This window comes from Puma concolor, chromosome C2, assembly GCF_028749965.1.
Source record: "Puma concolor isolate L17-30 chromosome C2, mPumCon1.1.hap2, whole genome shotgun sequence".
In the NCBI taxonomy this organism is placed as follows: Eukaryota; Metazoa; Chordata; class Mammalia; order Carnivora; family Felidae; genus Puma; species Puma concolor.
Genome location: NC_141675.1, coordinates 35,241,097 through 35,260,111, shown reverse-complemented (window position 1 = coordinate 35,260,111; position 19,015 = coordinate 35,241,097). Strand labels below are relative to the sequence as shown.

At 37.7% G+C, this 19,015-nt stretch overlaps 1 protein-coding gene across 3 annotated transcripts in view; it reads left to right on the top strand.

Moving 5' to 3' along the window:
- The window catches only part of RBP2 (retinol binding protein 2), a 67,257-nt gene that overhangs the window by 10,622 nt on the left and 37,620 nt on the right, over window positions 1-19,015 (top strand). The window contains exon 1 of one of the 3 annotated variants that reach the window (XM_086674404.1): window positions 17,924-18,064. The exons of the other annotated variants lie outside the window; for them this stretch is intronic. The gene's annotated coding sequence lies outside the window, so the exon portion shown is untranslated. Of the gene's footprint in view, window positions 1-17,923; window positions 18,065-19,015 lie in introns of those variants that run through there. 3 annotated transcript variants of the gene reach the window in all.

Here is a 19,015-nt window from a genome sequence, read left to right as displayed (position 1 = left end):
CTCACGAGCCATGAGATCATGACCTGAGCTGAAATCAAGAGTCTGACATTTAACCAACTGAGCCACCCAGGAGCCCTCATTTTCACATTTTCATAGCAAAATGGAATTTTAAATTAGTGGGGAAACTATTTGAAATGGTGTTGGGACAATCAATGACACATTTGTGAAAATAATTAAGCTAAATCAAAAAGTTTATAGGCTTAAAAACGAGAGCGTAAAGGTTCTAGAAATAATTACATGAGGTTTTCTTTTTCTTTTTAAAATTCATCTTGGGGTGGGGAAGACCTTTCTATGACATAAGCCTTAGAGCCAATGAAGGAAAAGTTTGATAACTTGAAGTACCTATAAATTAAAATTTCTGCACAGAACTTTCAGTTTAAAAATGTGGATTAGGGGTGCCTGGGTGGCTCAGTCAATTAAGCATCCCACTTTGCTCAGGTTATGATCTCATGACTCCTGAGTTCAAGCCCCATGTCAGGCTCTGTGCTAATAGCCCAGAGCCTGGAGCCTGCTTTGGATTCTGTGTCTCCCTCTCTCTCTGCCCTCCCCTGCTCATGCTCTGTCTGTCTCTCTCTCTCAAAAATAAATAAACATTAAGAAAATAATACTAAATAAGTAAATAAATAAATAAGTGGATTAAATACATGAATTTATCACTGCTCTCTCCCAAAATTTCATTACAATGACAATAAAAATGTTAAAGGACAATTTTTAAAGATGATTAATCATGAACTTCATGCAAATATGAAATAAATACTTGGCAAAGATTTTATTTAATTTATTAATTAATGAAAGAGCCACTAAGATATTACATTAATATCCTTACAAGGAGGATTTGACTTAGAGACTTATACCCCCTACCTAACAAAATCTACTTGCATTGTCAAGATTAGACATTATTTGCATAGCTATAGACTGGAAATAGTTGTATTATTATCAGTTCTACAAGTTAACTTCTATCTCACAGAGTTGGAAAACAGCCTAGTCAGAAACAATCAACAAAACTAAAAGACAACTGATGGATTGGGAGAAGATATTTGCAAGTGACATATCCCATAAAGGGTTCTTATCCAAAATGCATAAAGAACTTATAAAACTCAACACCTAAAAACCAAATAATCCAATTTAAAAATGGGCAGAAGACAAAAACAGACATTTCTCCAAAGAAGACATCCAGATGATCAACTGACACATGAAAAGATGCTCAACATCACTTATCATCAGGAAATGAAAATCAAAATTACAGTGAAATATCACTTCACACCTAGAATCATCAATACAAGAAACAACAGGTGTTGGTGAGGATGTAGGGAAAAAGGGACCCTAATGCACTATTGGTGGGAATGCAAACTGGTGTGGCCACTGTGGAAGACAGTATGGAGGTTCCTCAAAAAGTTAACAATAGAACTACCCTATGATCCAGCAATTGCACTACTGCGTATTTACCCCAAAATTACAAAAACACTAATTCAAAATGTACACACCCCTATGTTTATAGCAGCATTATTTACAATAGCCAAACCGTGGAAGCAGCCCAAGTACACTTCGATAGATGACTGGATAAAGAAAAGGTGGTATAGATACACCATGGAATATTATTCAGCTTTAAGAAAAAATGAAACCTCGCCATTTGCAATGACATGGATGGAGCTAGGGTATATGATGCTGAATGAAATAAGTTAGAGAAAGACAAACACCATATGTGGGATTTAAGAAACAAAACAAATGAACAAAGGGAAAATGAGAGAGAGAGAAAGAGAGAGAGAGAAGCCAAGAAACACACCCTTGACTATAGAGAACAAACTGATGGTTACAAGAGGAGAAGTCACAGGGATTAATGAGTACACTTATCATGATGAGTACTGACTGATGTATGGAATTTTTTTTTTAATTTTTTTTTTCAATGTTTATTTATTTTTGGGACAGAGAGAGACAGAGCATGAACGGGGGAGGGGCAGAGAGAGAGGGAGACACAGAATCGGAAACAGGCTCCAGGCTCTGAGCTGTCAGCCCAGAGCCCTACGCGGGGCTCGAACTCAGGGATCGCGAGATCGTGACCTGGCTGAAGTCGGACGCTTAACCGACTGCGCCACCCAGGCGCCCCTGATGTATGGAATTTTTGACTCACTATATTGTACATCTAAAACTAAAATTACACTATATGTTAACCAACTGGAATTAAAATAAAAACTTAAGGGGTACCTGGGCGGCTCAGTCAGTTAAGTGTCCTACTTCGGCTCAGGTCATGATCTCACAGTTCCTAAGTTTGAACCCCACATCAGGCCCTCTGCTGTTAGCACAGAGGCTGCTTTGTATCCTCTGTCCCCATCTCTCTCTGCCTTCCCCACCCCTCTAAAAAATAAATAAGCTTAAATAAAAAAGAAAAGAGCCTAGTCAAAGACAACCAAAGATCACCTGCATGGGTAGGCTAGACAGGATACCCACTAACATTATTTTGCCTGTTTCAAGTCTTCTACAGTTTTCCCTGACAGTCTCCCCAATTTGTCATCATAATAAGCTCAAGAAAGATTATTCCTGATCACAAAATAAGACTGTTATCCAAATCTTTGGCCTGATTATGTGCAGAGGTGCAGTAAGAGTGTTAAGATAGGTTTCTTTAAATTTGTTTTGTGGGATCTAGAGTAACACAATATTGAACATTTATAAAATTGGCTTGTCATGACTCATTGAAAGAGCATTGTTCTCAACCATGATACTCTGGAAAGGCCTTGGTTGTTTGATAAATTTGTTTAATTAGGTTATGGTAGAAAGGAAGACAGATTCTTGTTAAACCTATGCAAATAACTATATTGCCATGAAAAATAGACTCAGAATTTCTGAATCGTAGGAGTTCATGGAATTAGATATCACTTTTAAGTGTTTCATTATAGTTTATGAGAGCAGAGTCTACCAAATTGCCATGGGTTACTTAGAGCATAGGAAGAAATAGAAAGGGCTTCCTTATATATCTGGAAAATAGTGCATTAAAACAACATCAGCGGGGCACCTGGGTAGCTCAGTTGGTTGAGTATCCGACTTCGGCTCAGGTCATGATCTCACAGTTTGTGGGTTCGAGCCCTGCATCGGGCGCTGTGCTGACAGCTGGGAGCCTGGAACCGGCTTCAGATTCTGTGTCTCCCTCTCTCTCTCTGCCCCTCCCCCACTTGCACTCTGTCTCTCTCTCTCTCTCTCAAAAATAAACATTAACAAAAATTTTTTAATAAAAAAACCAACATCAGCAATATTCCAAACAACCACAATAAAATTTTTCTCATCAGTTCATTCAGTTTATATAATTAATTCTTATTCCATTCCATATCCTGGATTCATAATCTCATGAAGCCATCTGTTTCCCAACTAAAAAGGGTTCTGGAAATCCTGACTTAGTCTCCTGATATGGTCTCAAAGTTGCCTAAGTGATTTCAGCTCAGATGCCTCTACCCAAGAGTTAGTTCTTTGAAAGTCTGTATTTTGTTTTTTTGTTTTTTTTTTTTTTAATTTTTTTTTTCAATGTTTATTTATTTTTGCGACAGAGAGAGACAGAGCATGAACGGGGGAGGGGCAGAGAGAGAGGGAGACACAGAATCGGAAACAGGCTCCAGGCTCTGAGCCATCAGCCCAGAGCCCGACGCGGGGCTCGAACTCCCGGACCGCGAGATCGTGACCTGGCTGAAGTCGGACGCTTAACCGACAGCGCCACCCAGGCGCCCCGAAAGTCTGTATTTTGAAGTAACTTTTTCTACAAGGCTCTGAGACTTTCTTTATTAAAAACACAAATTCTGGCTTGTAGCTTATAGGAAATACTTCAGCAAACATTGGAGTAAAACAGAAACTATTTTTTGTTCTTGTTTTTTGTTCTGGTTGTTGTTGTTTTTCATTTTATTTTACTTTGTTTTTTCATCACCACAAGTTCACTCTTTAATCCCTATCACCTATTTTCCCCATCCCCCCACCAATCTCCCCTCTGCTAACCACCAGTTTGTTCTATATAGTTGAATCCCTTTCTTGGTTTGCCTCCCTCTCTCTCTCTCTCTCTCATGTTCCTTTGCTCATTTGTTTTGTTTCTTAAATCCCACATATGAGTAAGATCGTATGATATATGTCTTTCTCTAACTTATTTCACTTAGCATTATACTCCCTAGCTCTATTCATATTGTTGCAAATGGTAAGATCTTTATTTTTTATGACTGAGTAGTATTCCACTGCATATATATATATATATATATATATATATATATATATATATATATACATACATACTACGTCTTCCTCCATTCTTCCATTCATCAGTCAGTGACCACTTGGGCTCCTTCCATAGTTTGTAAATAATGCTGCTATAAACACAGGGGTGTGTGTATCCCTTTGAATTAGTGTTTTTGTAATTTGGGGGTAAATACCCAGTAATGCAATTGCTGGATCATAGGGCAGTTCTAGTGTTAAATTTTTAGGAATCTCGATACTGTTTTCCAGAGTGGCTGCACCAGTTTACATTCTCACCAACAACAGTGCATGAGGGTTCCTTTTTCTGCACATTCTCACCAACACCTATGGTTTCTTGTTTGTTGATTTTAGCCATTCTGACAGGTACAAGGTGATACCTCATTGTAGTTTTGATTTGCATTTCCCTGATGATGAGTGATTTTGAACATCTTTTTATGTGTCCGTTGGCCATCTGGATGTCTTCTTTGGAGAAATGTCTGCTCATGTCTCCTGCCCATTTTTTAATTGGATTATTTGTTTTCTGGTGTTGAGTTTTATAAGATTTTTATACATTTTGGATTCTAACCCTTTATCAGATATGTCATTTGCAGATATCTTCTCTCATTCCATCAGTTGCCTTTTAGTTTTGTTGATTGTTTTTTTCACTGTGTAGAAGTGTTCTATTTTGATGTAGTCTCAATAGTTCATTTTTGTTTTTATTTCCCTTGCCTCAGGAGACATATCTAGAAAAACGTTGCTACAGATGGTGACAAAGAAATTACTGCCTGTGCACTCTTTCAAGATTTTTATGGTTTCAGGTCCCACATTTAGATCTTTAATCCATTTTTAATTTACTTTTGTGCATGGTGTAAGAAAGTGGTCCAGTTACAGTCTGTTGTAGTACCTGTCCAGTTTTCCCAGCACCATTTGTGAAAGAGACTGTCCTTTCCCATTGTATATTCTTGCCTCCTTTCTGTGTTTTCTGTTCTATCTTATTGATCTATGTGTCTATTTTTATGCTAGTACCATACAGTTTTAATTACTACAGCTTTGTAATATAACTTGAAGTCTGGAATTTTGATACCTCAGTTTTGGTTTTCTTTTTCAAAATTACTTTGGTTACTCATGGTCTTTTGTGTAGAACATGGTTTGCTTGTTCTACTTCTGTGAAAAAATGCTGTTGGTATTTTGATAGGGATTGATCTGTAGATTGCTTTGGGTCATGTATCCATTTTAACAATATTTGTTCTTCCAACCCATGAGCAAGAATGTCTCTCCATTTCTTTGTTTCATCTTGAATTTCTTTCATCAGTGTTTTATAGTCTTCAGAGTCCAGATATTTCACTTCTTTAGTAAAGTTTATACCTAGTTATTTTATTATTTGGGGTGCAATTGTAAATGGGATTGTTTTCTAATTTCTCTTTCTGTTGCTTTGTTATTAGTGTATAGAAATGCAACTGATTTCTGTACATTGATTTTGTATCCTGCAACTTTACTGAATTAATTTATCAGTTCTAGTAGTTTTTTGGTAGAGTCTTTAGGGTTTTCTATATATAGTATCATGTCATCTGCTATAGTGACAGTTTTACTTCTTCCTTCTTTTTATTTCTTTATGTTGTCTACTTGCTGTGGCTAGAACTTCCAGTATTATGGTGAATAAAAATGAGAGTGGACATCCTTATTTTGTTCCTGACCTTAGGGGAAAAGCTTTCAGTTTTTCACTATCGAGTATGATGTTGGCTGTGGGTTTTTCATATAAGGCCTTTATTATGCTGAGATATGTTCCCTCTAGACCTACTTTGCAGAGATTTTTTTTATTAAATTTTTTTTACATTCATTTAATTTTGAGAGAGAAAGTGACAGAGCATGAGCAGGGGTAGGGGCAGAGAAAGAGAGAGGGAGACACAGAATCTGAAGCAGGCTCCGGGCTCTGAGCTGTCAGCACAGAGCCCAACACGGGGCTCGAACTCATGAACCGTGAGATCATGACCTGAGCTGAAGTCGGACGCCTAACCCACTGAGCCACCCAGGTGCCCCAAGAGTTTTTTTTTTTTTTAATCGTGAATGGATATTGTACTTTGTCAAATGCTTTTTCTGCATCTATTGCAATGATCATATGGTTTTAATCCTTTCTTTTACTAATATGAAATGTGTTGGTTGCTTTGCAAATATTGAACCACTCTTGCATCTCAGAAATAAATCCCACTAGATTGTGGTGTATGATTTATTTTAATATATTGTTTGATTTGGTTTGTTCATATTTTTTGAGGATTTTGCATCTATATTCATGAGAGATATTGGCCTGTAGTTGTCTTTTTTTGTGGTGTCTTTAGCTGGTTTGGGTATCAGGGTGATACTAGCCTCATAGAATAAATTTGGAAGTTTTCCTTCCTCTTGTATTTTTTGGAATAGTTTAAGAAGAATGAGTCTTAACTCTTCTTTAAATGTTTGGTAAAATTTGCCTCCAAAGCCATCGGGTCCTGGACTTTTGTTTTGGGGAAGTTTTTTGTTTTGTTTTGTTTTGTTTTTATGGATTCAATTTTATTGCTGGTGATAGGTCTGTTCACATTTTCTATTTCATCCTACTTTGGTTTTGGTATGTTAGCTTCTAGGAATTTATCCATTTCTTCTAAGTTGTCCAATTTGTTGACATATAGTTTTTCATAATATTCTGATATAATTGTTTGCATTTCCATGGTATTGGTTGTTATTTCTCCTCTTTCACTAGTCATTTTGATTATTTGGGTCCTCTCTCTCTTTTTTTTTTAATGAGTTTTGCTAGAGGTTTATCAATTTTTTTGATCTTTTAAAGAACCAGCTCCCAGTTTCATTGATCTGTTCTATTTTTTGTTTTTGTTTTTGTTTTAGTTTCCATATCATTTATTTCTGTTCTAGTCTTTATTTCTTTCTTTTTGCTGGATTTAGGTTTTGTTTGTTGTTCTTTTTCCAGATCTTTTAGGTGTAAAGTTACATTGTTTATTTGATATTTTTCTTTCCCCTTGAGGTAAACCTGTATTGCTATAAACTTCCCTCTTAGAACCACTTTTGCTGCATATAAAAACTATTTTTAAATGACAGAGCAATGTTATTTTATTACTGAAATTTTTCAAATGGACTGATAAGAGTTCATAATAATAATAAAGCATGAAAGGATATCTGATTATTTGGTTAGTGGGTTTGCAAAACAAATGTAATAAACCCATTCTCCCAAAAGAAACTTTAAATAAATGTCTCTTAGATCAATCATTAAATCTAATTTCTTTTTTTTATATATAAAACTTTTTATTTATTTTTGAGAGACCAAGAGTGAAAGCAGAGGAGAAGCAGAGAGAGAGAGAGTTGGGGGGCAGGAGACAGGGGATCTGAAGCGGGCTCTGTGCTAATAGCAGTGAGCCAGATGAAGGGCTCAAACACACGAAGCATGAGATCATGACCTGAGCCAAAGTTGGCCACTCAGCCGACTGAGCCACCCAGGTGCCCCATTAAGTCTACTTTCTAAGAAGCCAGTGAATGTTGCATCAGATTCATAAAATTGGGTGAATATACTTTTATAGAGGGAAAATTCTTAAGATATATCATAATCCTTAGATATAACATGTATACAATATATGAATGATATCAAATAAAAAGATTGAGTACATCTGGAGTAGGGTCTAGACAACAGTATTTCTATAAAATTTTATGATTAGGTCTGATATGCATTAAGATCCATTGGCCTAAAAAGTACTTGATTCAAATTTTTTAAAAAAGATAAAAGACTGTGACAATAAACATTTTAAACAATAATTGAAATATACTGTTGCTCATTATCATCAGACAAAACAGTATCAAGACTCAAATAAATAGGGGAAAGTTCAACAGAACTATCTTATAAGACTTCCAGTCAATGTTTTTCCTGAATTTAAACATATACAGAAAGAAAGTCATTGAAAAATCTCTAGGGGCTTCCCATAAAGCATAAAATTTCTGAAATATTTATATTAATAACATCTTACCTATACAAATTTAACCTAGGGAAGGCTGAGCATTTCTTCTGATTTAACAGCTCTTCCCATGCAGCTCACCAAATCTGATTATTTCTAGCATCCCTTTTTATAAGGTAAAAGAACAAAGCTTTGTGTTTTTCCAGGATCCCTCTGGGAAATCTCAAAGACTACTTTAGGTGTAAAAGATTTCCTGCAAGTCTTATTTATTTTCTTCTATATTTCAGACCTAATTTTTCAAAGGCAAAAATCAAGAGTTGTCAGAGGAGATTTAGACACTTGATTAAGATAGGATCATGGGTGCTTGAGAAACAATACTTGGCTGCTTATTGAATCAAAGTGACAATAAAACATTTAAAAATAAAGACAGGGAGGAAACAGAATTGCAAAGAACCTTAGCACCTTCATAAGCAAGGAAACTTTTTTTGTTCCCTTTTATTCTCCTCCTCCTCTTTTTCTTCTTCTTCTTTTTCATAATTAAGAGCATAAAGTCAACATAGAGAATGTAAGATTATTCAGGCAAGTCACAGAGTCTTTGCTTTCTAGGCAGATTACACAGAAAGTAAATAAGGTAGCCAATCCTCCCAGCTTCCCCAGGACTGTTCTGATTATAATACTGAAAGTTCCACATCCTAGGAAGCCCTTGGTTCCAGGCCAATCAGGAATGTGGGTTACTTTAAAAAGAATAGCCATTGGGGCACCTGGATGGCTGAGTCCGTTGAGCATCCAACTTCGACTCAGGTCATGATCTCGCGTTTTGTGGGTTCAGGCCCACCTGGCATTGGGCTCTGTGCTGATATCTCAGAGCCTGGAGCCTGCTTCAGATTCTGTGTTTCCCTCTCTCTCTGCCCCTCCCCTGCTTATGCTCTGTCTCTCTCTGTCTCTCAGTAATAAATAAACATTAAAAAAAATTTTTTTAAAGAATAGTCATTTCCACTGTAGGTGAAGACATTAATCAGAAAATCAAGGATGCAAGCCCATCAAGACCAAGAACATTGCAAAAATTTTAACACATTTCATAGTTTATAAGATTAAGAATTATAAACCAGGATAAGAAAAATATACTTTCCAAGTCTTTCCCTTTACTACACTGTTTCATACTCTGGTTATACTTTTATTCTAATACAGATGTCAAGAGGTCCATAAGTTCAAAACTAATTCTATAATAATATTAAGATGCTATTTTTGATAACATGCTATACATTAATCACTATCTTCAAATGAATACATAAATGAGTATTCTAAATATTTCTCAGTTTTGATTTTTAATAGAGTAAGTATAAATAGTTGTAACACACATAAATCCCAAGAACCACTGCTTATGGAAAAGCGAAAGCATATTCTCGGTTGTATTTCTGTCATTTCTCCTTGTGCAGTTGCGACCACTGATATTAATTTTAACTTTTCACTCAAGTAATTAACTTCTATTTCACAGAGAAAACTAGAGAGCAGATAATTGAGAACTTTCTGTCATACTGAAGCATTTCAGCAGACAGCAGAGTTCAGAATATAATTTTTTATAGTCACATGCATCCCTGTGTGGCAAAAATGAGCACATTCATTAACATGACTCATTGCTATAGCTTCTCTTTTAGCATATTAAAAAAGCAAAATTATGCTTAGTAATCAATGTGTCAGTGCTCTATTCTACTTAGAAAGTACCTACATATCTACTGGTTACATAATAATTAATTTAATTTAATATCAGCTTACGGGTTTTAAAAAAGCTGTTGAAATTAAAAATTTGTCAGAACAGGGGCGCCTGGGTGGCGCAGTGGGTTAAGCGTCCGACTTCAGCCAGGTCACGATCTCGCGGTCCGTGAGTTCGAGCCCCGCATCAGGCTCTGGGCTGATGGCTCAGAGCCTGGAGCCTGTTTCCGATTCTGTGTCTCCCTCTCTCTCTGCCCCTCCCCCGTTCATGCTCTGTCTCTCTCTGTCCCAAAAATAAATAAACGTTGAAAAAAAAAAATTTGTCAGAACAATGATTCAATTTAGTCAAGCATAAATTTATATTTTTCATAATCTTAAACATTATGTAGGAATGATGTTAGCTTATCTGATCAGTAAACCAATAAATGTCTAAGAAAAACATACCTAAGTAGAAAAAACTGCTTGTATTATACTTAATAATGATAAATCAGAGGAGACAAAGCTGTTTTTATTAAACTCACATTAGTAAACTGGTCTTGTTTGCCAAACATTTACTTTAATTATGTGGATTTGGATTCTTAAAAGGTTTCTGACTTAGCTTCAGGAAGAAGATTTTTTAGCACATTTAAAGTATTAGAAGTTTAATTATCTTATTTGGAGGATTTTATATAGACATTTATTCTATAAACCAATAAGAACAAAGCTCCTTTAATTTAAAAGACTTTGTAATCTAATTTGTTTATACCCTCCAGAAATAAGAAAATACACACACACACACACACACACACACACACACACACACACACACACACACATTGATAGGTAAAGGTCTTTCCAAATACAGAGAGCTTATAGCTTTAATTCTACAATTTTAGCCACAAGTCACATGAAACAGACACAGAATTGTGTTTTTTTTTTAAATCACCATTCTGTATATCAAAGAGACCTGTTCTCCTTCCTACTGGGCATGAATTTTTAAATTAATTTGTGTTCAAAATTTGTGTTTCCCAGAGAATGTAGAATTGGCAAAGTTAAAATTCTATACTTGGATTCACCTAGGAGCCAAGAAAAAAAATGTGTCTTGCTTTAAGCTGCTCATGAAATATACTTCTCTGGGCACACAGTCCACCTGGCTCTGTCAGGTGAATCTATAGTGCATCTCAGCAGAAACTTCAAAACTGTTAAATTATATTTTTTAAAAGCTTATTTATTTTTGAGAGAAAGAGACACAGACAGTGTGATTGGGGGGAGGGCAGAGAGAAAGGGAGACAGAGATTCTGAAGCAGGCTCCAGACTCTGAGCTGTCAACAAAGTCCAATGCAGGGCTCGAACCCATGAACCGCAAGATCATGACGGGAGCTGTAGTCGGACATTTAACTAACTGAGCCACCCAGGCACCCCTAAATGATACTCTTTTAAAGATGAAATCATAACTCTCATATAAATATAAAATGAACACTTAGCAAAGATTTTAAATTAACTCATTAGTTGATGAGGGAATGAGTAAGATGTTACAGCTGCTTCAAATGATAATTTGACTTACAGAGATTCATATTCTTTATGGGATAAAACCTATTCCATGATCAGGAATCAATTGCACAGCTATAGACTGGAAGCGGTTGCCTCACAATCAGCTCTACAAGTTAACTTCTATCTCTACAAAGTTGGCTAGCTAAAGACTACCTGAATGGGTGGGCTATATAGAATACACACTAATATATATTTTTTTGCCGTTTAAAAATGTTCACAACTTTTCAGGAAAGAATAAAAATGTTATAAATCCACAAAAGTGAAGAAAGTGAAACAGCAGTTGAGTGATGGGAGAAATGAAAAAGTGGGTAAGTAGTGATTGACTTAGCAGAGTAGAAAAAAAAAACCCTGAAGTGTCACAAAAGGAGAATGCCAATGAGAAGCCGTCTAATTTGCCCAAAAAACTTTCTGTGGGGGCACAGAAGTCAGAAGCATAAATGCCCCCAGAAGATAGGAGTAAAGACTGAAAGTAGAAAGATCAGTTACATGTTTATAAAAGAAACAACTAGGATTCTGCACTTTCACCTCTTTCCCATCTAGAAAATTGACTATGCCTACCACTTCCATCAAGAACTACAGGTATACTCTCTAGAAAATTGTCCCTTTGGGCTTCTACATCTGAGGACATAGGCACAGCACAACCACCTTGGGTTGTACAACAGGAGAGCTACAATAGGAGGAAGAAGCACTCCAGGACAATATTTTCAAGAAATAATATCTTCCTTGATGCGCTTGATTCTACTGAGAGAGATTTCACGTTGTGTTTGAGAGTTTGGAAAGAATTAGGAAGAGATATGTATTAGGCTGAAACATAGGAAATTCACAATGTTCAACTGATTTGGACTTACAAAAAAAAAGAAACCACAACAATTTCAAGCAACAACCTAAGGCAAATATTAACCGAACAAAGGGAAACAAAGAGTTGTGCAGGAATAGAAATCTAATCACAATAAATTATTCAGCTTGATTATCAATATTTAAATAGTCAAAATAATGTAAACACTAAACATTGACCTACCCCAAAACTGGATAATACAGAGAGAGAGAGAGCAAATAGAGGACTGAAAGGTATATGTTGGAAGGGAAGGAAAAACTGGTATAATACTGCGAAATCTTCAACATCAATTGACAGAAGTCAATAGAAAATGTCTAAAATTGGTATAGTAAAGAAAAGTTGGGGCGCCTGGCTGGCGCAGTCGGTTAAGCGTCCGACTTCAGCCAGGTCACGATCTCGCGGTCCGTGAGTTCGAGCCCCGCGTCGGGCTCTGGGCTGATGGCTCAGAGCCTGGAGCCTGTTTCCAATTCTGTGTCTCCCTCTCTCTCTGCCCCTCCCCCGTTCATGCTCTGTCTCTCTCTGTCCCAAAAATAAATAAAAAACGTTGAAAAAAAAAAAAAGAAAAGTTATGTAAGTCTATTGAGAAATGTAGAGGCAAGTGCCAGCAAAACAGCTAAAAGTGGTAAAAAACAGTTGCTTCTGGGAAGTAGGACTTTGGTAAATAGAAGCAGCACAAAAGACTTCTACTTTTATTATAAGCCATGTAGTAGTTTGAGTTTTGTAATATTTACACACACTGTATTGAGAAAAATATGGCGGGGAAATGCAATAAAGAAAGGAAGAGAGCAAACAAGGAACTGAGGGAAATATTTGTAACAGTTATATAGTAAGATTAATTTCCTTAATGTATAAAAAGCTGTTCATTTTTTATTGAAGTATAATTAATATGCAATGTGATATTAGTTTCAGGCGCATAACATATTAATTCAACAATTGTATAAAAAAGTGCTCACCATGATAAGTGTAGTCACATTCTGTCACTATATAATGTTACTACAGTATTATTGACCATTTCTCTATGATATACTTTTCATCTTTGTGACTTATTTATTTTATAACTGGAAGTTTGTACCTCTTAATACCCTTTATGTATTTCACCTGTCCTCTCCTCTGCCATCTCCCCTCTGGCAACCACCAGTTTGTTCTCTGTACTTATTTAAGAGTCTGGTTTTTTCTTTGTTCATTTTGTTTTGTTTTGTTTTGTTTTGTTTTGTTTTGTTTTGTTTTGTTTTGTTTTGTTTTAGATTCCACATATGAGTGAAATGATATGGTGTTTGTCTTTCTCTGATTTATTTCACTTAGCATAATACCCTCTAAGACCATAAGGTTTAGATGCATAAGGATGTTGCAGATAGCAAGATACCACTCTTTTTTATGATTAAGTAATACTTCATTGTATATACATACCACATCTTCTTTATTTGCTTATCTATCAATGGACACTTGGGCTGCTTCTGTACCTTGGCTCTTGTAAGCAATACTGCAGTAAACAGAGGGGTGCATGTATCTTTTCAATTTAGTGTTTTCATTTTGGGGAGGGAGATAAATACCCAGGAGTATAATTACTAGATTATGTGGTATTTCTATTTTTAATTTTTTGAGGAACCTCCATACTGTTTTCTCTGGTTGTACCAATTGACATCCCCACCAATAGTGCATGAGGGTTCCTTTTTCTCCCCATCCTCACCTACACTTTTATTTCTTGCCCTTTTAATACTAGCCATTCTGACTGATGCGAGGTGATATCTCACTGTGGTTTTGATATGCATTTCCCTGATGATTAGTGATGTTGGGAATCTTTCCATGTATATTTGCCATTGTACATCTTCTCTGGAAAAATGTTGACTCAAGTCCTCAGCTCATTTTTTCATTAGATTCTTTGGGGTTTTTTTTATGTTGAGCTATATAAGTTCTTTATATATTTTGGATATTAATCCCTTATCAGATGTATCATTTGCAAATACCTTCTCCCATTCAGTAGGTTGCCTTTTTGCCCTGCAGAAGCTTTTTATTTTGGTATTGGCCCAATAGTGTTTTTGCTATTGTTTCCCTTGCCTGAGAAAACATACCTAGAATATGTTGCTAAGGCCAAGAGATTACTACTTCTGTTTTCTTCTAGGGGTCTTATGATTTCAGGCCTCACATTTAGGTTTTTAATCCATTTTGAGTTTATTTTCATGTATAGTATATGAAAGTTGTTCAGTTTCATTCTTTTGTATGTAGCTGTCCAGTTTTTCCAGCACCCTTTATCAAAGAGACTGTCTTTTCCCCATTGTATATTCTTGCCTCCTTTGTTATAGATTAATTGACCTTATAGGTGTGGATTTATTTCTGGACTGTCTGCTCTGTTCCATTGATATATGTGTCTGTTTTTAATGCCAAACCCTACTGTTTTGTTTACTGCAACTTTGTAGTGTATCTTGGAATCTGGGATTGTGTTACCTGAAACTTTGTTCTTCTTTCTCAAGATTGCTTTGACTGTTTGGGGTCTTTTGTGGTTCCATGCACATTTATAAAAAGCTCTTTAAATCAGTCAAAAGTCTAAAAACCCAATTTCAAATAAACAAGGGACATGAAAAAGCAGCTCACAGAAAAAAAATGTCCACAAGTATTTGCAAACATGCTCAATTATAATAGAATAAATTCATTTTAAAACAACAGAATACATTTTTAGAAACCTATCTGATTGACAAAGATTTCTAAAAAATTACTTGTTAATACACAGGGTTGCCAAGAATGTGATGAAACAGAACCCTCAAACGCTGGGACAACCTATTAAAAACATTTTCTGTAATGTGTAGAAAAACATATGCACAAGACGGATCAGAATTGCAGTCTGTAATTACAAATGACAGGAAACAACCCAAATGACCTTCCAGTCAGGACTGGCTAAATTAATTATGGTACTTGTAAGGAGTTGGATACTATACAGCAGTCAAAAAGAATAAGAAAGCTCTCTGTGTATTAATATGAAAATTTGCTAAGAGAAGCAAAAGAAAAATATGGATCAAAGTTTGTCGGATTCTCCTTTTTGGATAAAAAGGCAAGAAGTGGGAAATGTCTTTGTATCTGATTTTATATATGGAAAGAAACTCTGGAAAGGTACACAAGAAATTACTAAAAATGGTTTCTTGCTTAGCAATAGCAGCAGCAGGAACTGAACCAATAGCAGGACTTTTCACTGTGTATTTTTTCATGCCTGAATTTCAAGCCAGGTGAATATGTTAGAGATAAATAAGAACAAAGTAGATCATATGTGCTGATTTGGAAATATTTCTTAGATATATTAAATGGAAATGTCAGATATTCCTTACATATGATGGAAGGAAAGGTCAGTGGGAAACAGTTTCCATCTAGAAACTGTTGGAGGAGGGGCAGGGATAGCCCCCTTGAGAAGAGTTGGTCTAGAGTGACTGCTGCCAGTGCCCTACCTCTTCCTAACTATTGGTTAGAGGGTGGGAGAGGGTGGGGATGCCACCCTCTTGGGATGGCATCCTTGGGATGCCACCCAAGGATGGCAAATGGACCCCATCTTAGGCCTGAGCCATTTGATCCCTGTGGCCCTAGGAGGGATGAAGATTTATGACCTCTTGTTCTCCTGGCCTGCCTTCTGGGTGCAAAAGTGGGGAAGGGGCACAATTTGCATAAAAACTAAAGCAAGGCCCAGTACTGCCTGATAGCTGAAGGAACTACCAGGTCTCCTTCCTCCTGAGGACTCTGGTGAAGACAAATCTAAAGGCTCATACCTGATTAGCACCAATCATTTACTCAGGGCCCCGATGAGGGCTCTGGGCTTGAGATCCCACATCTCACAGCATGGGGAACAGACTTGCCTGGCCCCAGCAGCCTCATAGGAGTGTCCACTTGGAAAAAATTGAATCTGACTCAAACACACGGCTGAGGTTGGCAACCTATCAGGCCAGTGAAGGGCACCACGTTCAGGTACTCCTCACCTACATTGCCCCAAAGAGAACGACATGCCCCTAGTGGCTGCCTTGAGGTCACTGTGGGCATGCGGGCAGCCATGCAATGACCATTACTAATACCTGTTCCTGAGGCCTGGCTCTCCCAAGTCCAGAGGGCAGCACTCGTGGAATGCAGGGCACTGAAGGGACCATGAAAGACTGATGCTTTCTGTGGTCCAACATCTTTGGCCGCCCTCAGCTCTCTTTTTATACCTGGGCTTCATGGGAATTTTGTTTTTGCTTGTTTGTTTTGTAGCTCTCCCATGTTTAGTGCATAAAATGTGCTACATTAATGCTTCTTGCACTTTGGCAGGTATCAGAATCACCTGGGGAGCTAATAAGGCATGCCCAGGATCATTAAAGTAGCATAAGGCCTACCCTCTGTATTGTCACCAACTACATTGGGGTAATTCTGATAGGGCCAAAGTTGGAGAACCACTGCACTAAGCTATTTTCAAACATTACACAATTTAATTCTCAACACCGCCTTAATAAGTATATATTATTTTCTTCAACTAGAAAACAAGACCTTACCGGTCAGATAAAAGAGTGTCTGGGTTCAAATCCACAATCTTCTTACTAGCTGTGTGACCCTTGGAAGGTACATAACCTCTCTGAACCTCATCTTCATCAACCTCATAGTGGGACTTCAGTGACATTCTCTCTCTTGAAGGGCAGCTGAGAGAGTTAAATGAAACAAGCCAGGACAAGTGCTTGGCACACTCAATAAAAGATCATGATTGCTATTCTAATCATGGGTTAAACCACTTATTGGAAACAAAACACTGTATAATAAAAGGTTTTGAATGGGCACATCTTCATTGATTTTAACACATCAAATGGCATTTGACAAACGGTGCAAAAGAATATGGACCAATATCTAATTGATTAAATCACCAATGTTTTCATTTAATTTGAGGTTCTTAAAAAGAAAGATTGCTGGTAGCTTATAGCGTCATTCATAGTCAAAATCCTTCTGTCTTTCCTTCACAAAGAATGCAGAAAATTGGGGCTTCTGCCTGAGAAATACCCTCCCCATTTACACTCAAGACCAGCAGTCTTCACTCTACAAATATTTGTTTATTCCTCATCTACAATGTGCTAGTCACTGGGGATATGGCAGTAAACAAAACAGAGAGACAGTCAATAATCCTCTAATCTCAGGGAGAAAGAGATAGTAAATAAACAGATGTTCCCTAATCTGAGAAAAGCCAGAAATTCCTTAGTTCTGGTGGCAGAAAATTTCAGCAGGGAGCAGTTTCCATCTGTCAGGATTGCCAAGGGCATTCCAAGAATCCTTGGCAGAAAGGCAGGGACAGCTCCCTTGGGAAGAGGTGGTCAGGAGTGACTCACCCTTGCTAGTTCCCCACATCCTCCCAACTGCTGGTAAAAGTGTAGGGCAAGGTGGGAAGGAAGAGGGGGTTGCAAGTGGGCTCCTCCCTGAGCTAAAGCAATTTGATCCCTGTGGCCCTGGGAAGAATGAGCGTTTGTGACCTCCTGTTCTCCTGGCCTGCCTTCTGGGCACAAAAGTGGAGAAGGGGAACAATTTACATAAAAACTAAAGCGAGACGCAGCTCTGTGTAGTGGCTGAAGGAACTCGAGGTCCCCTCCCTCTTGGGGTCTCTGGTGAAGACAAATCTGGTCTTGTCTAGTTCCAATAACAAACACAGGCCAGACAGACCAGTTGCAAGGGCATTCAACAAAGGGAGGGGAAGGAGTGGGCCCTGAGGAGAAGCTGAGTAAGCATTCAGCGGATGCCTTTTCCCTGGTAGGACCTGCTTTCTTGCCTCAGGAGGAAAGAGGGTGGAGCTGGGCAGGCCTGGGCTCTAAAGGCTGCCTTGCTTAACTGGAGCCAGTGAAGAGCCCAGATGCTGGCAGCCAGATGCTCCTGAGAACTGCAGGTAAATGCCTGGAAATCTGCTGTGCTTGCTCTTAGCTGACTGATTTATCTTAGACCCAAGCTTCTTGAGAGATCCACATCTTCACTTTCTCGTGTGCTCTCCAGAAAGGTTCTTGCAATTTAGAAAGACTGGGTTACAACTGATGAGTTCCCGCAGGCTTAAGACTCACCTAAGGGATTCTACAGAGAGGTTGATAAATTCAGAAGTGGAGATGCCCAGGCAACAGAGAAAATGAAACATCTGGGTGTGTGATTTGTTAGTATGAATGGAGAGTTCAGGGGTCCTAGGGTAGAACTTTTGAAATTGGGGTTCTGCCAATTTTAAGTTAGTTGGTCCTCCTGGGATGGAAGGTGTAGGCAATAATACTGGCTGAATTGTTGAGTGGCAATTGCTTTCCTTCATCCACTGTCTCTTACTTTCTTCCCCCAGTATCCCCACTACCACCACACCATCCTCTACAAACACAGATCTGAGAGCAAAGAGCATGGTGAAGCTGTATTTTGTTGAGGACTTATCACAAGCCAAATCCTTTCTAGGAGCTTGATCTCCACCCCCATACCATAATTACCACCTCAGAATAAACGCATGCTGGGTGCCAGGATGCTGCTAAGACCTTTATGTGTATCACTTCCTTTAATTGCTACAATGACCCTGAGACACATGATTCTGACACTCGAAAGAGGCAAGTGTCTTGGTATCCCACTGCTAGGAAGGGGTGAAACCTGGATTCAAAACTTGGTGTGGCCAACCCCAAAACTTTTTAAAAGATTTTATTTTTCCTCTCCACTGTTTTCCTCTTCCATTTCTATTACTCTCTAGCAATGTTCGTTGTTTTTTTAAATACAATTTATTGACAAACTGGTTTCCATACAACACCCAGTGCTCATCCCAACGAGTGCGCTCCTCATTACCCATCACCCACTTTCCCCTCTCCCCCACACCCCATCAACC